The sequence below is a fragment of the Mytilus californianus genome, unplaced genomic scaffold (assembly GCF_021869535.1).
Source record: "Mytilus californianus isolate M0D057914Y unplaced genomic scaffold, xbMytCali1.0.p SCAF_19, whole genome shotgun sequence".
NCBI lineage: Eukaryota > Metazoa > Mollusca > Bivalvia > Mytilida > Mytilidae > Mytilus > Mytilus californianus.
This window is the reverse complement of record NW_026262667.1, coordinates 8,050,584-8,075,139: the sequence shown is the minus strand read 5'-3', so window position 1 is coordinate 8,075,139 and position 24,556 is coordinate 8,050,584. Positions and strand designations below refer to the sequence as shown.

Below are 24,556 nucleotides of genomic sequence, written 5' to 3'. Positions count from 1 at the left end.
AAGACCTTGAGCGAATACTCAAGACAAATTCAAACTTATCATTGCTGATCTTTGACAAATCAGTATCTTGAAAAAACCCAAAAGGATGTGGTTGAATAATTTATAATTCATTTGTGTACTTTGTTATTTTTGAAGCGCCAAAATATGGCCTTACCATACCCCATCCTTTAGTTTTCATACTTCAACAATGTGCAAATCTATCTAATCCTCGAACGACGCAAACTTAAAATTGAATTAGCCACAAATATCACTTAATAATATATCATATATTCATAGAATTAAAATAGATATTACATTTCTCTTTCGATGCAACACGTTTAACTCAATTAAAATGACCAGCAAAAATATAGCAATTATCACCTCAACTTTTTACCCTGATAATTGATCAAAATTCGTCAACATTTTCCTCACCATTTTTTTTTACTTAAAAAGTGTTTGCGTTTCAATTATAGATCTAATAACGCTTTCAAGAAATTGTCGTTTAAAATGAATTATTAACTTTACATTTGATTCGCAAGTTGAAAGTTTTCTCTTGAGAAATCATTGTTTCAATAGATCTGAAATATATATCTAGCTCACCTACGCTTAAATCGTTAAAAGCTTTTTCTCAAGGAGACATATGATGCTTGAAAAAAAATATTCAATGTTAAAAGCTAATAGAGACATCCAGAAACTAATTATAAATTTCTTTTATAAGACTAGAGCGATAAGTCGACGTATGTATTGTGGGAAGCGTAAGGCGGTCTGCGTCAATAGTCACGCCCTGTTATTGGCAATTCCATATAAAAGTAAACTTCAGTAGTTTACCGTTACACGAAAAGATCAAAAAGGGAGTACATACAATTAACTTTTATATTATTGGCATTAACTTTACAGAAACAGAAGAGGAGTAGAACTTTGGCATAATTCGAACCGTAAGTATTAGCTTTATGCATTTAAAAACAAAATGCCCTTTGAAAAAAACATATAACTTGTATTCCTATTTTGTAGAAAAATGTTTTAGTGTTATTCCATTGACTTAACACCTTACAACATAATTCTAAAATGAGATGTAACCGGATATTCTTTACCTTATGCAAGAAAATACGTTTTAAAATATAACTTTTAACTGAACGTTCGGTAAAATAAGAACATCTTCCAAGGAATTATTTTTAGCGCAAAACAAAAAAGAAATTGCTTTTTGTATGATAGGTTATGAAATGATAAAGATAGGTTTGATTGATTTCTTAAGACAAAGATGTTTTAAAAAAAACATGTACTTTACAATATCATAAACATTCATACAACAGCAACAACAACATAGTTTATTGGCAAACAAGGACCAACAAGGGAGGGGGCATACGAACCGACAAATAGAGAGGGAAACGAATGTTCATTTGATTAATTAAATCGTAAACCTCATTCATATTTTTAACATACAATATTTGCCAGCACTGTGCACTTAATTAATCAATTGAACATTCTCTTTATTTTCATTGGACATTATTAATATCTTTTATTGAAAGATTTAAAGCAAATAAAATTCCAGTAGATGTATATATAAAAAAAAAAGTATTTACCAAAATACCGAATACCAGAAAGGGATAGGTCCATAAAAACCTGACAAAATCAAACGCTTCACTATATCAAACAACGGAACGAATAAGATATAATGGGACAACTACAGCAAACCAACAACTTCAATTACCCAAAACAAACATATCACTGCTGAGTTTTGCCCAAAAAGTTTAGATAGTAATAAAAAAAAAAGTGTTAAGCGGAATATTTTTAGGAAAATATGCAGGATGACACATGATGAATTTCAATGATTTACTTAGAATAATATTTTGAAAAAAATTAGTTAATAAGATACATGAATTATTGCAATACAATATATTTTAAAGAATTGTGAACGATATCTTATCTAGAACATGCTCTTCTTAGTTCACTGCATGCAATCATTTCGCGGTCATCCTTAGTGATGATCTATTTCATCGTGAATTATCCAAAAGGTGTTAAATCATTTACATTACTTCTCATTTCTCAACAATAACAGTATAATTAATAAAAATGTGTCATTATTTATCATCCACGAGGCTATGTCAGATGGCAGTGACATGTTCGTGAACGAGATTCCTTTCAAGTAAAGTTATCTCAACGAGTAGACTTATAGTGATACTGACTTTTAACTAGGGTTTCAACTCCCTCGGACAAAGTTGACTGTAGATGTATTTGGCTGTTATTTGTATGTTCTTATCTATTATATAGCTCTTAAACGTTTTCGGTTCATATACATCGTTCGCTTCAAATATTCGGCTTTTGGCGTTACTGCTGAAGGTAAATCCAGAGAAGCGCTTCGGACGCATGACATTTATTAGTTGTTGCTTTATTGTTTTATAAAATGCAATTAGACACCTTGTAACTTCCTGTAAAGTACTATTCTGTCAATGTCAAAACACCGTGTTAAATTCATTGGTCGCCTCTAAATAAAATAGAAAAATAAACATTTTTATAGGGGATGACCATATTAGTTATAACAATCTTCTGATGCTCCTCAAGTAATTAGTCAAAATCAATATAGTACATTAAATAATCATATCTATTTACTAGTATATAAACTCATCATAAATACCAGGATAAAAAAAAAATTATAACCAAGACGCGCGTTTTGTCTTCAAAAACAATCATCAGTGATGCTCGAATCTAAAAAGTTAAAAAGACCAAATAAAGTACGAAGTTGAAGAGCATTGAACACCCAAAATTCCGAAAGGTTTTGCCGAACACAGCTAAGGTAATCTATTCCTGTGGTAGTATATACGTATACTCTGAAAACTATTAATAACATAACAAACTAGTTTATTTTCATCAAGAAAAAATGAAACAGTTTTCTTTTATAATGATCCATAGTCTTGCAAATCTTTATCTCAAAAGATAAAGCGTTCTATCCGTTTTTGGTATACCGTAACCTTTACGTGTTTTAGTTAACATACATTGTTGAATTGCAGTCTCAACCACATCCTTCTGTCAGTTAAAAGACCGCAACGATAAAATATAAGTAGTCGATGCAAGTATATTGTATGTTTTATGCATTCGTTCTGTATCAGTCAACCGTGATAATATCAATATCAGTAAGGATTGCAGAGGCTTTATCAAACCCTTACATAAAATAAAACATTTGTTTTTAAATTTAAAATTAAGTGTATATGATATTTTTTTTTCAATATCATTAGAGCTCTCGATGTACCTCAAAAGGATATTTCTATAGCGATGTATCTCAAAAGGGACAAACTATCTCATGGGAAACTCTCTGTAGTAAAATATCTCATTGGAAACTCTCTGTAGTAAAATATCTCATTGAAAATTCTGAAGTAATATATGGCACTGGAAACTCTCTGTGGTAATATATATCAGTGGAAACTCTCTAAAGCAATTTTTCTCAAAAGAAAGTTGCTACAGTAATATATGTCACGCCAGAAGTCACAACAACAATATATAGCATAGGAGAGCCCTTGCTTCAATATATCCAGTTGGAAAGTCATTGCTGCAATATATATCTAATTGGAAAGAATGGAAACGTTGATATACAGAGTTAAATAAAGAATGAAAAGTACTAAAACTGTGTAATGAAAAGAAAAATAAATGTTAAACAAAACATCTACAGATACCAAAATGATCCAAGCCACACAAAAAAATCAAGGAACGGCACAGTCTATAATCACAAAAAACTGAACTTACAGAACGGTCAATACTTAGAATATTATAACTATCAAAACCATGATAATTGGAAGGATTAGTGTATCGCGCCCCTTATATCCCAATTATACTGCCATGAAAAAAACCGGTAGTATCTACAGAGTATTGGACAATACGACACTGAATATTACACATGTCCAACATCCTAATCTAAGGTAATATTGTCTGAAATGAAAACACCAGAGTCAAAATGAGGACGTAAAAGAAAAAATAGATCCGATAAGCATATACCATATGTTTCTAGAAATTAATATCTGATTGTACTTATACATTCGAACAATGACTCTCTATATAACATCATTATATCATTGTTTTGTTTTCTATCATCCCAATAAAATAATCCCACATTGGCTCAAAAGACTGTTGGTATTTTATGTTAAAAATATCAGTCAGTTTAATGAGCCTCTAAAGAAATATATTATTTCGCGGAAATGATTTAGGACGTAGATAAGCTGTTAAAGTGTGAACAATAAAGAATTTTATACCTTTTGGAGATATATTTTCTATTTGAATTTTGAGATAAGCCTGATTTTTAAGATAATATTTTACAAAAGAGTATACTCATGGGAAGTTGAAACTTGGTTAATATTAGGGCCGTAGTCTATAAGTTAAAGAGATCCTTTCATTCTTATAATATGTCAGTTAATGGTCTTCTGAATTTGTTTAAGCAATAAGTTTAAAGTTTAATCGTTCATTAACTGCAGCTGGTCGAAATCAATTACCGATGATTTTCGTTTGATCTTTTTTAAATAATTAATTGGTTGACATTTATAACACCAGTATTCCGTCCACAAGCTTTCAAAACTATCATGCAGTTAGTGTAAAATGAAATTTTTTTTTCATTGGGATGATAGTTTCCTCTCAATGAAGAGAGTTTAAAAGTACTAATTTCATGGAAACTAATTTTGTACCAACATGCTACTACATTTTATATATAAAAAAAGACGCAATTCACTTATGTCTTTTTTGTTCGATAGTATTGTCTACAGATCGAGAAAGTCTTACAATTTGTGAAGGCGAAAATTTGATGAAACGAATCAATAAGTGAATAACGGTAAAAACTCCTTTGAAATCTACTATTATATGGTTTCATTGAGCATACAGAGCCAAATGTAAAAATAAGTCCTTTAATGTATTTCAGCAAGCTACAACTTCCGATCAATAACTGCTCCCAGAGCTCAACATCAGAACATATTACAAGTTTTATACCTTATGGGTTATTAATATCTCGAATGGTGCATGATAAAATTATGATACCATAAGGAAATGCGGTGCTTAAGCTTGTGAGCATATCTGTAAATGTGTCTGATACAATTCCCCATTGGGTTCCCTGTTTATAGGGATTGAATGTTTCTGTGAAATGTGAAAAAGAAAAGTGCTTAGAAATTTTAACGAAACAAGCATTTCACACGATGGTATGTCTCACTTCTAGGAAAGACATTTAACGTTAATATACTTCATCATTAAATTCATGAAATATTAACCATGGGCTCTACAAAAATATACACCAGTCATTATAGTTTTTAAAAGATTTGTATCAAAGAATGATAGCAACAAACATCATAGTCTATGTGACGATAACAATAAACTTATTTACTATGTATATAACACGTTACAAACAAATATCAAGACTGTAGTATGACCTATTCTTTGATCGTTCTTGACAGAACCTGAGGATCGATCAAGCACGTGACAATAATGTGCACTATCTGTTAAGTATAATCATTAATGTAGCTACTGATATATTTTGATAAAATGATTTCTAGGCTCATTGGGTCATAATACTTTTCGATGTCAAGTGCTTTAATGCAGTGTTTGTCAAATTGATATCAAAACGACACTGTGCTATAAAAGTTATCTTACACAATATGGACAAATACTATTTATGTACATTAAATAAATTTGCACAGTGATTCCTATGTACACAGTTTTCTTGAATAACCTGACATTTAATACAATAATACACCAATTTCCGGTGGAAATGTCGGGCATTTCCGTCAATATTCGTGGACATCTTGGTTTTTCGTAACTCTAAAGAGCTGTGTAAACATTTGGCTATTTAGCAAATCGTACAAATACAAGAACAATATAATTGACGTTAAATTAAATTGGTCACGTGACATGAATATCGTTTTGTCTTCCATATACCTAGTTTTCACAATAACTTCGACTTTTGGAGGTCGGCAAAATATCGAAATTTATGGTGTCATGTTCAATTATATTTGGGTCTATTCAATATTGGATTTTCTGTTTTACATTCCAGAACAATTTTATAAGATTCAAATGAATAAAATAACAAGCATCATCAGAATGTCATTGAAATACAACATATGTATAACGATTTATTCTTCTACGAATCTGATATTATTACTTAACAAATCATTGCTACAAAGACTATTGACAATGAACTTCTAACTATAATATCAAAGATTTCTTTTTGCGTTAAAAATTACCGAAAATGTATCTCAAACCATTGCGAAAAATATACAATTAGCTTAATTCTATATGTGTATATATGCAATTCTACATTTTCCTTAAAGTACAATGAAGATCTAGAAGTCATAGAAAAATCTTCGTTTTGGTGTATTTATTACTGAGAGACAACAACATAATATTATTAAGAAAAGAAAAACTCGCTCATGTGAATCAGGTGAAAATCATTTTGTAAAGCAATTGGTCTCACGGGAACAACTTTCCATCGTTTGTATTCAGTAATTTCTCACAATTTCTCCAGGCTTTAATGAGAATCGAAGAAAAATCTATTAAATTGGATCTTTTTATTTTGAAAAATAAAAACCGTATCCAGAATTTATATTAATAATGAAATTTGATTTCAAGGACTTTCAACACACGGTTGAAGCGGACAAAAAGTACAACTTGAATATGAAAACATTTATAACAATTCATCTCAATTCATTAACGAGAAACAGAAATGAAATGGTTCTTAATTGTGATTTATTTCATTTTTGTTTTATTTTAATATAAATAATTTGCAAATACAAATGGCCAACATTTTCAACAGATTCTTATTTAAATATTTAGCTTTGTCAAAAATCTCGATTCGAATTAAGCAATTCTTAATCGCCCAGGACGGAAGCAATATAAGATAGACGATAATTATTATGTATATATATCGATGATTTTCAGAAACATGTGTCACACTTAAATCAACCAGGAAAACATGTCGTATAGGAACTTTAATAACTGTATATTCGATGTACTTAATTTAACTTGATTCTCAATTTAAGACTAACATGACTAGAATTGTAATTTACATTGATCATCATCCAGTAGTAGTTAATTAGAGAGTTTATTAGATTTATGTGTGGCATTATATGACAGATATTTCACACATTCAATAAAATTTTCACACTTCTTTTCTATTTAGTATGGAGGAGGTTGTCATAGTCACCGAATATCGCGTTATACTTTAAATTAATTAGTAGTTTGGAAATAGTATTAAAAAAATCAACGTAAATTTCCATCGTTTATATTTCTGCTTAGACGCAATGACTGTAAGAGTTCATATTTTTTGGTGTTATAAAATCATTGAAATACCATATTGTTCTTTCATTAACCTAATTTAAAATGCCCTTTGAAAATTTCCTTTTCAAATTATCAACATCGTGCTTTAATTCAAATGTCAAAAGTCAAATCAAAAGGTTTACTGCTACTTAAATTCGGGAGTTGATATGTCTCTTATAACATTAACGGTACAAATTTTTACTGCACCAGATGCGCATTTCGACAATTAATATAAAATTGAGAATGGAAATGGGGAATGTGTCAAAGAGAAAACAACCCGACCAAAGAGCAGAAAACAGCCAAAGGCCATCAATGGGTCTTCAACACAGCGAGAAAATCCCGCATCCGGAGGCGGGCTTCAGCTGGCCCCTAAACAAAAATATGTACTAGTTCAGTAATAATGGACGTCGAACTAAACTCCGAAATATATAACAGAAACTAAAATTAAACATCATACAAGACTAACAAAGGCCAGAGGCTCCTGACTTAGGGACAGGCGCAAAAATGCGGCGGGGTTAATAGATATAGGAAGATGTGGTATGAGTGCCAATGAGACAACTCTCCATCCAAGTTACAATTTATAAAAGTAAACCATTATAGGTCAAGGTACGGCCTTCAACACGGAGCATTGGCTCACACCGAACAGCAAGCTATAAAGGGCCCCAAAAAAATTACTAGTGTAAAACCATTCAAACGGAAAAACCAACGGTCTAATCTATATAAAAACGAGAAACGAGAAACACGTATGAACTACATAAACAGACGACAACTACTGTAATCAGATTCCTGACTTAGGACAGGTGCAAACATTTGCAGCGGGATTAAACGTTTTAATGGTACCAAACCTTCTCCCTTTTCTGAAACAATAGTATAACATCACAACATAGAAAAACACACTATAAAATATCAATTGGAAGGCATAACTCAATCAAAAAACGTAAATTAACACACAATGAACGAATAAATTTGACCTGTGACACCTAAATGCAAATACACAGTTAATAAAAAATTACAAGGAATAAATAATTAAAGTCAAAAGTAAATAAACAGGTTTTTTGAGATCTCAACCCTCCCCTATACCTCTAGCCAATATGTCTTTTCTGTGAAGCTGGAGGCCAGAATATTTGAAAATCCTAACATGATTACTAATATGAAATGCTTATAATAAACCCCAAAAAAAGACAAAAAGTAAAACAAAAGCCGGGCAAGAAATTAGAGCTTTGCATTATAGAGATATAACCTTAGTTTAAAATAATTCCAAAATTTCGCAACATTAAATTTTGATAACACAATATCCGTATGTTCATGACAGTACCGAAGTACTCTAAAACAATAAATAAGACAGGTAAAAAATTCTCGTTTTTTCTCTATATTAAAACTTGAATTTTCATTTGTTCTACGATGTAGAATTATTGAACTTGAGATATTTCCCATCAGCAACCGTAGGCTCTCAAGAGAAACTATATGGCTTCTTTAGCTTTCAATTGGTAAAGGAAATGAATAATTGGACGAAGAATAACTAAATAATTGAAATTTATTTCTTTTCTTTAAAATAAGTCTAACAACCATATAAAAGTTCTTCGTTAATTCGCATTGCTAGAGGAGTAATTCATTCTATATTGAAAATAATTAAGCTAGAGTGAACGATGTTGAAAATGGCGTCCTCACGTAAAGGGCATGTCAATTAAATACCTTTTTACAAATTTACCGATGTACTTCCCCCAACTCTCTTTTGGATAAGAAGTATTTTTTTCTCAAAAGCTTGAAAAATACAATGTTAAAGAACTCTACCCACTGATAATTTAGCCCGATCGTTGATTTGACTAAATGTTAAAGTAGTATGTTTCATTAATCAGTATCAAAAATCACTAACATCCAAACACGGACTCTATTGACAGTTAAACATACGATTGTTTAAATATTTACTAACTTAACATGTGTGAATTGAAATCAAATAATACTACAAGCTTTTCACTAAGGAATAATATTTATTGGAAATTAGAATGATCTAATAAGTCATCGAACTAATATCTTGTCAATTGAACCTATAACATTTCCGTTATTTAATCAATTCAATCACAAGTAAGAGAGGATAACTAATACCAGATTCAAAGACCTTCTCTGATGGAAACTATAAATACACATATATATATAAACAGAAATTAGAAATTTAGACTACTCACTACTAAAAACTAATTGACTCATCATATACCCAAGCAAAACCTCTATAAAAAAATAATTTGACAAATCGTAGAGACCTAGACACATTCATATATGTCGAATAACACACAAATTGATCAATCCGCTATCAAATTGTATCTCTTTCAAAAGGGAAAAAGATGAAGCAATTGTAATCGTAGATTTTAGTTTCATTATTTCTGAATTCTTGCGCTTTCTAACTTTTTGAAAGAACTGAGGACATGTTTATAAGACATATAGGCACAACCACACATTAAACAGGAAACGATCCTCGTCTAAAAGTCGCTTGAAAGTCAGAAACAATAAACCAAACACTGAATACTTAAATTCAGAACAATTCCTAGCCTCGCTTAAATGAGTAATGTGAAGATGTGTTTTTTTAATTGAACAGTTCATTAAAAACGAGGTTGAAGTAAGAAGATATCATATGCGGCAACCATAAACCGAAAGTCAGAGAAATACAAACGTCATGAAACATTTAAAAAGTGAGCTAGACATATAAACATATTAACAATTCAAATCCGCAAAGAAATAAATATTTCCCATGCTTTTTTAGATGACAAGGGAAAATGGAGTGAGAGGTAACGGAGTTCAGACAAATTAAAATAAGGATGTTGTCCGTTTAATGTTCTTCATATCCACTAGAAGTATGATGAGAATGATCTGTAATATTTAACTTCAGTCTCTGTCTCTACGATCTAAGTTGTTACCGTAGCACATATGACTTAGTTACAATCAGACTCTATTTAACAAATCCTTAGTGTAATAGCTCTCTAGGTGACAAATTGCATTACAATAGTGTGAACTCAGTTTATTGCTTCAAATTTGTCTTCATAAAATCGTTATAGCAATGCCAAACCTAATTATACTATTCCTGGTTTCTGAAGTTTTCAAACTTGTAATCGTATTACAGATCTGTCACCATACACACACACTATTCTTGTTGGATAGAGCACAGAAATGGACGGTATTTTCAAGAGAAAAAAATAAATAATACTTCCAAAAGCAAACGCAGCTTTTAAGCTAATATACAGTGTTAGACAAATTAATTATACATGCTCCATATAACAATCACAGACACATAATTTTTTTTATATAATGCAATTTTAAATCAAATCATAATACAAAAATAATTATAAAGCAAAGTGTGACATACAAATCATTGTTAAAAAAACAGAAATATTTTAATCACGTTGTTTTTCAGCTTATTCTAAATATTTACCCAGATGGTTTAGCTCTTTAATATTTTGTTTAAGAACTGCTATGTACCATGGAACAAGTGTATTAATAATTTGGCTAGTTAATGAAAAATGCTTCTGATAACAATAAAGCCAACTATAGATAAATAAATTATTCTTGAAAAATGCAACATACAACAAAAACGAAAATCACGTCATCCAAGGAGGCTGAATTATTGGACATAAGTTGCTTATAAATATCTGCACTAAGACTTTATAGTTTAAACAATATGGCATGGTCATTTCAAACTTCATTTTGCATTTTCACTGAATAAAACGTTGTATCGTACTTAAAAATTCGTATAACCGAGGACTCCCAAAACGAATAAAATGTTGTATCGCACTTAGAAATCCGCATAACCGAGGACTCCAAAAACGAATAAAATGTTGTATCGTACTTAGAAATCCACATAACCGGGGACTCCCAAAACGAATAAAATGTTCAAAGCACAAAGTTTAACTGAGTTTTTATCTTTTATTCAGTTTATAAATTTGGAACCATGTGAATTTTATTTGCTTTAAATTTTATCATATAAAATAATTTTCATGGTTTAGTTAGTTTAATAGATTTCTATACATGAGTAGGATCAGTAAGAAATGTTTAATGTTGCTAAGATATTTGTCTTAGTGCATTCTGTCATACGGAAACTATGATGGTCGATAGTACATTTGTTTGTTTTTTAGATAATACGAGGAGTTTGTCTTTCATGGCCCAGTTATCAGTTTTAGAATATTGAAATCAATCCTGAGAATTACTTAAGATGATAATCAGTAGACGACTAGAATTGCATTTGTTTAACCACGTCTTTTGTTCCTAGAATTGCATTTGTTTAAACACGTCTTTTGTTTCGTGCACATAGTCATCAGCATTACTCATTCCTTTCATTTCATTTCAAAACCTTATAACGAGTACTTTTATCACTATCAAAATACATGTTTCGTGAAATGCGAAATAACCAAAAAAGGACTAGTTATGATGATGTGATTCTACAAAGCAACCGTCTAGATCAAAAATAGCAAATACATTCATGTGTATATATGAATTACTTTTCCTGTTCTTTGCCAGTGTTGGTAAATATGCATTTACCTAAAATTACTAAATTTTCACATTTTTTTGTCAAATATAAAAAAAAAGAACGCTTCTCTGATTGTTCTATTATGGTGTCCGTAAATTTTATCCAGATATCCTCAATTTTCATTAAGACAAATATTTGATGTCTTTCTGAAAATTGATGTGTAGTATGAATGTTTACAGAGCTTTAGTAACATATGGTACAAGAAAAATTTAAGCGTATTATCGTTCTCAATTGAAATGTAATCAATCCATGAAAACTACTTTACCTTAGAATATAGCAAAGTGCTCTCGACCAATGAAATTGTAGGATTTAATGTCTCTTAATTGTGAAGAACGAATGTAAATCATGTTCTTAGTAAGGGATTATCCTATTATTTGGGTCTATTTACAGTTCAAAACAAAGAGTTTCTATAAATGGTTTACAACTGCCCCGAAGCAAATTTATCAGATTGAAAGGATTTATCACAAAGTGATTGAAACTGACTTAAAGTTAAATTGTGAAACAAAAAAATCAAAATAAGTTAAAGTCTACTGGTGCAGTAAAACTGGTACCTTTAATATTATTATGAAAATATTAATAACTTTAAATTACTATAAAACTAAAAAATATCAAAGCAATGCAAAAAAAGAAAAAAAAGAAAAAAAAGTTTTAAAATCAAAAACAATCTAAATCTTTAGCTTTCCAAAAACTCTGATAACTGGACTAGCGGTTGGGAAGAATAGTTATTTCCAATATTCCTTTAAAATTAAAAAAAAAAGGAATTTAATTCAAGTTTTGAATATATTTAAAACTTTTAAAGGCATTTCATTTGAACATTCCCCTGTTATAATGAAATAGTATTTGATTTAAGAAGCCGGACCAAAATATTGGCTGTGAAAATAAAATTAGTTGTAACTTCAATATAGTTATTTATTTAAACTGTAAATAAAAAAAGGATAATTCCTCACAAAAATAATACATTATATAAATTCATGCTCACAATCAGGAAACATATACAATTCCTACCTTTTCTTTGGACTGTTGTCACCTAATGTCTATAACGCATTTTTTTTTTAATATTTCCCAAGTTATAAGAATGTCCTTACATCACTAAAACTAATTCATAAATGAAATGCCGAAAAGGGAAGTCATGCATCAATTATAAACATTGCACTGACAAAGACACTAATTCTTGAATACAACCAATCAAGAGATCATTTGAGCCTTGAGCACTTTACAATATTCTAAGTTTGTAAGAGAATGATAATCCCTTACTTCATGATAAGTACTCGCTAACGCTCGTACTTAATCATGAAGAAAGGGATTATCATTCTCTTACATATACTAAGTCATGTTCCCTTTTTTAACCCCCATGACTACAAAGGCACTGTTCTTCATAGTCGATTTTGTAATAAAATAACAATAAGTCCACTTATTGAATAAATATTAAAAGGTTTTAATTGTTATCTTTAGTAAAATGTTCCATTATCTGACTATTATTACTCCGTAAACTGATCCCAGAATGCACCAAGATTATTGAGCAACATGCAGAATTGTTAAAAGGACTTAATTGAATAATATATAGGTGAACAGACGACAAAATGTAAAAGAAATGCCAAAGGCTAGCATGATTTTTTCCATAATCGTCTAAACCTAAAGTTTTAACCGGGTATATAGAAATATGGTCAACGTAACATGCTCGCGTCAGACATTAAACTCATGCAGAGGGGATTGTCCGTTTTGTTGTGCTGGATATGTAAATACACACCCACGTGTTTAGCTGTGCGGGATATGTAAATACGCAGCCACGTGTTTTGCTGTGCGGGATATGTAAATACGCAGCAACGTGTTTTGTTGTGCTGGATCTGTAAATACGCAGCCACGTGTTTTGTTGTGCGGGATATGTAAATACGCAGCCACGTGTTTGGCTATGCGGGATATGTAAATACGCAGCCACGTGTTTTTTCGTGTAGGATATGTAAATACGCAGCCACGTGTTTTGTTGTGCTGAATATGTTAATACGCAGCCACGTGTTTTGTTTTGCGGGATATGTAAAAACGCAGCCACGTGTTTTGTTGCTGGATATGTAAATACGCAGCCACGTGTTTTGTTGTGCGGGATATGTAAATACGCAGCCACGTGTTTGGCTATGCGGGATATGTAAATACGCATCCACGTGTTTTGTCGTGCAGGATATGTAAATACGCAGTCACGTGTTTTGTTGTGCTGGATATGTTTATACGCAGCCACGTGTTTTGTTGTGCGGGATATGTAAAAACGCAGCCACGTGTTTTGTTGCTCGATATGTAAATACGCAGCCACGTGTTTTGTTGTGCGGGATATGTAAATTCGCATTCACGTATTTTGTTGTACGGGATATGTAAATGCGCAGCCACGTGTTTTGTTGTGCGGGATATGTAAATACGCAGCCAGGTGTTTTTGTTTTGTTTTTGTGCGGGATATGTAAATACGCAGACACGTCCAATAGGAATGAAGATGTTAAATCCGCTTTGCCTTCTGCATGCATTGCAGGATAAAATGTATTCCCCTTCCTTATATACCCTGTTTTAAATGACAGTCAGTATTATTCCCACATCTCCCCAGTCGACGCACGCTTTGTAGAACTTACCTATTTGAACTACTAGTATCGTTTAATTGTTTTCGTCCTGCATCTGCATGACGAATTTTCCATGACCTTTAATAAAACATATATCAGTCAATCAACAATTACAACCGATATTGAAAGCAGCATGCCTTAAAACTTTGATCACCATTCATGAAGTTTGCTGTTAAGCATATGCAAATAGTGGAATTATTTCTGGAGTGTACAACTCTTTCGATGTTTAAGATACATTGCGTGATTGAGGAAATGTCTGTTTCACAAGCTAAACTCTATACTAATATCAAAACAAAACAGACAGCTATTCGTCTTTCCTTTTTTTAAATGGTGATGTTCCTTTGGTTCCTTTTTACGGAGTGTATATTTTCCAACTAGTTTGCTAAACCCGTGTCTTTACTGACGTTTTGGATTTCAATGATCGTAATCGATATGTATGACATGTAAAGTATACCAAATCGGGGATACTGTTATCGCATAGTAAACCTCTTCTTAATTGATCTTAATTTCTTCATAGAAATAAAAACTATATAGTTAGATATCACATCCTATTTTTTTCCGCGCTGTGGTTTATAGAGCTCCTAAATAAAAATATGATCCATGTAAACTCTTTGCCTTGTGTATTGAAGAGGATAAAAACCCACCTAAAAGTCCAATGAACTAAACATAAAGTTAAGTTACTAGTATTAAAAAGAAAATATTTACAAAATTAATCAAATATGATATTAGGTTCAATGAAGCATTTAGTCTATTGACTCTAGTTTCCTGTGCATCCTTGAAGAGGCGGTGTAAAGCAAACATCGATCAATCAACCAATCCTATGCATCCAATTGGAGGGAAACGGACTTCTCTTTTTTTCTTCATCTTTTTGTCTATTCTGAACAAAGTGCAAAGTTAACACTGTTCATACATGTTAGTAAGTGCTCTTACTTTCCGAATTGATTTATTTTTATAACTATATTCTGAGATATGATTTTGCGTTCTCTACGATGTTAGAAAACATTTAATCCTGCTACTTTCCATTAGTAGAAGAGTCAGTTTTCACTCGTTTGCAGTCTTTCATCTGCTGATTTCGTTCGTAAACGAACCCAAACAAAAAGAGTTAATTATCTTTTCACGGAAAACCTCCAAGAACATAGTTCAAGAATGAATTCGATAATCATGGAAAAAAATTCAAAGAAAAACAAACAAACGATAGCTATCAAGTTAGCTGTGGCCAACAGAGTTTCAATAACAATTGTATTATTAAGGTATGATAGCGTTGGGGAGTTGTCGCCTTCGATTGGAGACGATCACGAAGGCATTGTAACTTGACGCAAACATTTAAACGAAAAATATTTTATCAAGCTGCCAGTTTATTTCAAAACGGCATGTCAATTGTAAATTTGACGTAAAATAAGAGTCAATTAAAAAAAGACTTGCATATAAATAACATTGAAATTACTACTAAACAGGAACAGTAAACATGCAAGATTAATGTAACCGAAGTGATGTGATAAACCAATAAACAAGTTACACTCATAACCATTTCCTTTTGTGTAATGTGTAATATAATTATTGCATATAAATTTTGAAAATTTGAATATAAGATAAAAAAAAAAAATACCTTGTAATGCCAAGAAAGGAAAAATTCCAGGCAGTATAAAAAAAACCCAGAAAATCCAAAATCCCTGGCAGAATCGGGGGACAAAAGCTAATAATTCAACTTCGTAACAAATGTTAAATGAATGCCGTATTTCTAACTTGTCATACTTGTTAACAATATCTATGGTATTGAATATAAGACAAAGAAATAGAACAGTTATGCAATAAAGATTATATTGTATGACATATATAATAACAGATCTTTAAATCTTAAACTGTATATACAATATTATTTTAATGTCATAAAAATATAAACTTTTTTATTCTTAAACTCTATGAGTCCATTTCCCTTGTCCGTCTGTTCGTCCAACAAATATATTTGTCGCAGTGTTCTCATGTACTTTTGAAAAGAATGGCATTATATTTTGTCAGCAGCTTGACAGTGATGATTTGTAATGCGTTCACAGATTTCTGATCCATCCGACAACTTCTTCCTGTTTGCCGATACTTTGAATTTTTCAATATGATTTTGTCGAACAAATGTCTTCGTCACACTATTGTCAGGCAGTACTGAACAGATTGACTTCATGCTTGATCACCAGCATGACAGTGATGAGTTGTAACATGTAGGCACTTTTTTTGGACCTGCCCAAGACACAATTCCTGTTTGCCTCATTTTTTAAAAATATTTTTAAACATGTTGAATGGACTTATATTTTCATCACACATTTCTTTAGTATTAATAAACATAATAATTTCATATTTGGTTAGCAGATTGACAGTGATATTCGGGCGCTTTACATGTATATCGCATACCTACTTCCTGTTTTCCGATACTTTGAATTACGCGTGGGTTATACTTAGCACGACAACACGTGCTTCTTCTTGTATCCGACACGAACACTGTTTTTTTAACTTGGTATTGTGTTTCGAACAGTCCGAAAATGGTTAGCATCAACCTGTCGTTGATAAAACCCCTCCATATACAGGGAATTATGAAAGGGAAAACTATTTTGAAATGAAAGAATAGGTAATACAGTTTTATCATTCATGGTTCATTTCAGATTAGCTACAAACAAAATCAGTTTGGATATTATACTACTCAAAGGAGTTTAATTAGATTAAAAGTTTCAAGCAAAATGTACTATTTATATACTACCAATACAATTATAAACTATTATTACAATTGTAAACTATTAAAGCTAACCTTCCGCATTGAGGGCAATGTCACGGCAAATGTTGACCTTTAAAATCCCATTCCCACCCCGTTACCGTTACAGTTGGTCAGTGGAAATTTCTGCAGAAATGTCAAAGCAGCATAAAATGGTAGAGTCGATTTTCCGTAATGTGAGTACTATTTGTCTCTGAATACTTTTTTATAAGCCGAGGGGAAAATGGCAAAGTTACTAGCGAAAGTGTTGAAACGGAAATTCCCAGGTTATGTATGCATGATAAGTAGTTGAGATAATTTGAAGAAAGTATTTTAGAAAGACATTTTAAGGTTGATATACATAAAACATTTTACTGTTCGGTAATAAGATATTCAAATAAGAATTTTATGAGTAAAAGAACTGAACTTTATTGGATTTAAGAGGAATTTTATAAACAAAATTTCGTCTGCAGACATCCAAACATCTTCTTTTCCATCTCTACTTTTCTATTTGTCATGGGAAACTCCATTTTAAGGTAATGAAGATAGAGTTATGCAATTTTAAGCTTAATTTATGCCTTGCACTTAATTAACAAATTGTTGTATAAAATGTGAAAATTAGAAAAAAGAAATAAATACATTTTTAAATCGAATTTAAAGCCGGCGTTGCTTATTTTTGGCTGACTGTATATTTTGAATATGTCATGTTTATTCGATATAGGATAGAAATTGCATTGCGTGATTGATGAAATTTCTTTCCAACTGAAAAACACATCAATGTCAGAAATTGAAAAAAAAATGCTATAAAATGACGAAATTCTGAGAACAATATTTACGAACAACAGCTAGGGGGAAAGCTTTTCACAATGAGCATATACTATCTAATTAAAGGAACAATCTTATGAATTCCATGGAGCCCTCGGTCTAAGTAGTTCATTTACAATCTTATAACTTCCATGGGGCCCTCGGTCTAAGTAGTTCATTTACAATCTTACTGGGACGACATGGAGTGCCGAGGGAATTATTGACAGTGATCATGAGGTTGACACTTTGAGTTGCAGCCAGTGTTTTTGTGCTGGCACGTCATGGAGTGCCGAGGGAATTATTAGCCCGGTTGACAGTTCTTTTGTGCTGGCATGGAATGCAAATCCTCGAGGGTACTACTAACCCAGTAACCAATGTTTTTGTGCTGGCACGATATGGAGTGCCGAGGGAATTATTAGCCCGATAGACAGTTCTGTTGAGCTGGTACGTCATGGAATGTAAGTCCCCGAGGGTACTACTAGCCCAGTAACCAATGTTTTTGTGCTGGCACGACATGGAGTGCCGAGGGCATTATTAGCCCGAAAGATAGTTCTGTTGTGCTGGTACGCCATGGAATGCAAGTCCCCGAGAGTACTACTAGCCCAGTAGCCAGTGCTTTTTTGCTGGTATGTCATGGAATGTTAGTCACCGAAAGCATAGGCATTGCTCCTTTGCTAGCAAGATATTTTTTAAACGGTTTCTTGAAAAATGTTCAGTTGTCAAAAAATGTTTAAATAAAATTCTAATAGTATCCAACAACTGCTGTGCATGTGTTCCTATGCTGGTTTTGATTTGATGCTCCTCGACTTTAGATTCCTTCCGACTCTGATAAGAAGTATATTTTCGAAAAAAATAGCATATTGTGCACTATTCACTTGGATTTCTTGTAGTATTCAAAGGAATGTACAAAGTACTTTTAAAATATATTAAAACTAATTTTGTACATCGTTACCATGAACACCATTTAACCTTATCAATTATAATGTATTTATAATCTGCCATTCAGTCATCTTTATAATGTATTTATAATCTGACATTCAGTGATCTTTATTTGGTTTATTCAAGGAAACAAAACAAAAAATAATTTTCTTAACTAAATTTGAGTTAACTCTTTTAACTGGAAACTACAGACAAAATAAATTACAATCCCTTGGGAAAGCCATGACAATTTTAACTTTTATTTTAATTTGATGAAAGCTACATTACACGCACTTATTTCTTCAAACTTTTGTAGATTAATTTCTTATCGATTTCTTACACATAACAATGCTCGAATGACTCCATACCATTACTCCACATTCTATTTCTATTTGTTCAGATTTTGTAAAGATATTCTTTTCGAGAATATTTGGACCTATGAACTGTTCTTTTTTCCTGGTTCAATGTTGATGTTATCTTGTTGGTAGCCGCACTGTACAGGTTATTAGTTACCGTGGTTGTTTGGATGTGTTTTGAGTGGTTTCATGGTTTCTTCTATACGTAAGACGTATCTTACCCGAGGATAGCCTTATGTTTCTGATTTAACGCCACCAAAGTTGTGGTTTTACAACGACATACTTTATGCGTAAAATTGTTCTCTTATTACTTGTATTTAATTTATCAGCTTAAAATTATGTTGGTTGTTGCAGAAGTTTGTTGTGATTTCTATAGTTTATGTAATTTCTGTTATCTTTATGAAAAACGTTTTGATAGCTAAGAGACTTCAAAAAATAAATCAAAACTAATCTAGTGAATGCTTTATCTGCTTATTATATTAATGTTTTAGTAATATATATCTGCCACAGCTACTTAGGCTCTAAGAATATCAATAATTGGAACAATATCACGGTACACAACTTTGTGCTTTATATCTTTTGAGCACTTGCAATTACTTTTAGATTAATGTCCCATAAAGTATAACTTATATACCGACCAATGTTTCGCGAAAAACAGCCTTTGACTTTGATACTACATGTCGGATGAGGTTAAAGTACGATTCCCGTTCAATGTTTGTTTTCGGGGAATCTACACGATACATCACATAATTTAATGTTCCCGTTCAAGAATGGGGTGTTTGATTTTGAGGGCTGTGAGAAATAATTTATCATATTTATGCATATTTTATGGCTTCTGTTTTTCATAAACCATTTTTGATCATTTAAAGATTAGTTTGTGACAAATGAGACGTTATTTATTGTCTTATGCAGTATAACATTAACCTAAAATTTAATAAAAATGAGGTGGAAAAGGCAAATTATAGGAAAATGTGTTTTTTCCCATAGTGGTGGATTTTCATGATTAATATCATTTTAAGTATAAATCCTGTGTAGAATATTTTCCGCATGATTGACGTTGTGTACAAAGTAATGATGTGATGATGTCAATTAATTTCACAAAGTGGAATTCGCCAATCGATCGATTATGCTTTACGTAGTTTACAACAGATTTAATGAAAAAAAAAAAAAAAAATAATAATAATAATAATAATAATAATAATAATACTTGCAATATCTAATGATAATAAGAATAATAATAAAAAATATTATTATTATTATTATTATTATTAGCAGTAGTAGAAGTAGTAGTATTGGTGATAGTAGTATAAAAATCAATTATTCAAACAGTTGGAAACCAATCAGTTTCCATTTTGTATGTTTTCACATTCATGCAATTTCAACAACAAAACTATTTGCCTCGAATGTACACGATAAACTTATAGGTTATATTTGTAGACTAAAATAAAGCTCACAGCCAAAACAAAAGCGGGAAACTTGATACAGCAATGTCCTATCAAAGAGTGGTCGTGTCTTTATAAGTCTTCTATCTGATACCAGAAATACATTGTCAACTGTTACTAGTCTACTGTTAATTTTTATGACAGAAACCATGATTAATCTCGACAAAAGCATCAGATCCCAACAGGCAAAAGTTGTAGGAAAATAGCTTTTTCATTAATAGTGATTTAAGAAGCCTTTCCATGTAACCAGTTTGACATTATAGTCATATGTCTAGAGGCACTTTAGCTGTTAATTATTATACGATACGGCTTTGTTTTCATTGTTAGACGTATAATTTTCAAAGATCTAAATTAGAAAATAATGAAATAGAAATTTTGAAAAACAAAGACTAAATTGTACATATTGTACAGCCCCTTATTTACGTTGGTGACTGGATGTTGACCTCTCAGTAACCTTTGTCATTTCATTATTTGTGTCGTTGTATTGCTGTCTCATTGACACATTCCAAGCACATTCTTTCATCCAAGAGTTCGTATAACCATTGGCACGTACCAAGCACATTCTTTCATCCAAGAATTCGTATAACTATTGGCACGTACCAAGCACATTCTTACATCCAAGAATTCGTATAACCATTGACACGTTCTAAGCACATTCTTTCATCCAAGAATTCGTATAACCATTGACACGTACCAAGAACATTCTTTCATCCAAGAATTCGTAAAACTATTGACACGTACTAAGCACATTCTTTCATCCAAGAATTCGTATAACCATTGACACGTACCAAACAATTCTTTCATCCAACAATTCGTATAACCATTGACACGTACTAAGCACATTCTTTCATCAAAGAATTCGTATAACTATCGACACGTACTAAGCACATTCTTTCATCCAAGAATTCGTATAACTATTGGCACGTACCAAGCATATTCTTTCATGCAAGATTTCGTATAACCATTGGCACGTACCAAGCACATTCTTTCATCCAAGAATAACCATTGACACGTCCTAAGCACATTCTTTCATCCAAGAATTCGTATAACCATTGACACTTACCAAGCACATTCTTTCATCCAAGAATTCGTATAACCATTGACACGTATCTAGCACATTCTTTCATCAAAGAATTCGTATAACCATTAACACGTACCAAGCACATTCGTTCATCCAAGAATTCGTATAACCATTGACACGTATCTAGCACATTCTTTCATCTAAGAATTTGTAGAACTTCTTTGTTATGTCAAATTGGGAACTTTATTTATAATGCCTTGCTCTTTGCAAATTTTAGAAGGCGAACAAAATTATTCTTCGGATAGCTGCGAATAGATGACTGACTACATCTATAGGTCCTTTTGGGTTAGATTTAATGCTATCCGCCCTTTCATCGAACAAATCTATGGTCATCTATATTTCAGAAGTGGCATAAAACATAACATAATTCATGAAAACATACAATTTTGTGTTGATGGGAACAAATTTACAGAAGCAGACGAAGCATATAAAATTACAGTATCAAAAGACCGTACGGTGACCTATAGTTGTAAACTTCTGTGTTATTTGGTCTCTGGAGGAGAGTTGTCTCATTGGCAATCATACCACATATTCATATTTTTATATAAAGTAACTAAAATACTCAATGTAGGAATGTCATGCTTCAGAAATCTTAGGTGATTCTTAGGTAAAAAGTCACCTAAACTTCTTGGACAAAATTGGTAATTTATATACATATATAAAAGATTGGATATTGGTAATGGATTAAAAAGTATTAAATATAACAATTTGAAAATATTGACCGCCTAATTATAGAGTGCACCGTACAGAAAATGTAAATAAGAACAAGAAGTTAGTCTTTTTTCAAACAAACCGTAATATAGAGTTTTTTTTATTAAACAGTTATATCAAAATCCAACATTTTTCGTTGTCTGTGGTATATATATTTTTAAAACTCTAATAGTATTCTCTCCTGTGGAATTTTCTGAAATATGCATATATAGGTCTAGATTATTAAAAACAAAAATACTACATATAAAGAGACTGAAAGTTTGTTCTGCTAATGACATTTAAATGGGTCTTGATTGAATTTGGCAATAAACGGTAGTCCCAAACAACAAAAGAATATTTGTTAAAAAAGGAGATATAAAACGTTCCCATAGGATTTTTTTCAAATACTGACTTAATTGCCTAAACGGTTGTAAACGATGCCGAGAAGAAAGTTAAAGGATTTAAACGTATCTTCTAATTTTCTATAAGCATACATTACATATTTTAGATAAAACCCATTTACGTTTAAGTCGGTTCACTGAATACATTTTGTTTAATTCAGTGTTACATTTGTAAACTGTTGTTAGATATTTGTATATTGTCTGAAATATAATATATTAGTATAAAACAAAATCATTTTAACTTAAAAGTTAAAATATACTACAAAAAATGTTTTTAACGTTTAATTCTTTTGCTAATTTATTTTATTTGGCAACTTTATGAAAAATATCATGATAACGACTTTTGTATATGTAGTAGGGTCAATTTTACGTATGTATTTCCATATGTCCTTAAAATAACTGTTTTTTGGTTGTGGAAATAAGACTATAACAGTAAGTATTTTTTTTTATTAATTGTTGGAGACCAACTCCTGAGCGAAAACGGCAAATTTTTACGAAATTCCTTCATGGATCAGTAACACGATGGCGCTAATTGCATCTACGGCGAGAAGAAATGGTTGTCACCGTGGCGTATCGTTTCTAGGACTAGATTAGTGATTGATGGTATTGACATAAGTAGTTTTTACGTCAATTATGATGATATGTCCCAAGTGAGACACAGTTTAACCCTCGCTTATTAATCTCTAATGTTCATTGATTAAATCTCATTTAACACGTGACGCGGATGTATACTCTGTATGAAATGTCAATTAATCATCTAAGAAAAGAACGGTTTGTGTCTTGGTTGAAACTACCACAGTATGACAGCCTTTTCCGATCCAGCTGATTATATACATATACAATATACGAACATTGACATTTGTACAAACCTCAGTTACAAGAAGAAAAGCGAGACTTCCTCCTGCTTCATAGTTTGTTCAAACGAAATCTAAATTTTCCGGTAATATAAGTATTTCGTTTTAAGGCTTGAGGCTTAAAACCCTTGCAACCTAAAGTAACATATCCTGTATTAACCAACGTGCCAATTGAGACTTTTTTAAGCAATAGCCCATGGTCCAGAAAGCTATTTAGATATCTGCTTGGCAGCGTCGATGGAGATTAACAATATTATGGGCCGTTTTACCAAATAATAGCAAATCATTTAATATAATTGCCAATGAGACAATTATTCACAACAGGCTTACAGAAAATGGTTTTAACAACTATAGGTCGCCGTAAAGATTTAACAACTATAGGTCACCGTAAAGATTTAACAACTATGGGCCACCGTAAAGATTTAACAACTATGGGTCACCGTAAAGATTTAACAACTATGGGTTACCGTAAAGATTTAACAACTATGGGTCACCGTTAACAACTATGGGTCACCGTAAAGATTTAACAACTATGGGCCACCGTAAAGATTTAACAACTATGGGTCACCGTAAAGATTTAACAACTATAGGTCACCGTAAAGATTTAACAACTATTGGCCACCGTAAAGATTTAACAACTATGGGTCACCGTAAAGATTTAACAACTATGGGTCACCGTAAAGGTTTAACAACTATAGGTCACCGTAAAGATTTAACCGTAAAGATTTTAACAACTATAGGTCACCGTTAAGATTTAACAACTATAGGTCACCGTAAAGATTTTAACTATAGGTCACCGTTAAGATTTAACAACTATAGGTCACCGTAAAGATTTAACAACTATAGGTCACCGTAAAGATTTAACAACTATAGGTCACCGTTAAGATTTAACAACTATAGGTCACCGTA

At 31.7% G+C, this 24,556-nt stretch overlaps 1 protein-coding gene across 1 annotated transcript in view; it reads left to right on the top strand.

Annotated features, from left to right (window-relative positions):
* Nucleotides 1-752: 752 nt before the first annotated feature.
* Nucleotides 753-24,556, top strand: part of LOC127727201 (MIP-related peptides-like) — a 34,425-nt gene continuing 10,621 nt past the window's right edge. Inside the window, exon 1 of the mRNA XM_052234654.1 lies at nt 753-914. The gene's annotated coding sequence lies outside the window, so the exon portion shown is untranslated. The remainder of the gene's footprint in view (nt 915-24,556) is intronic.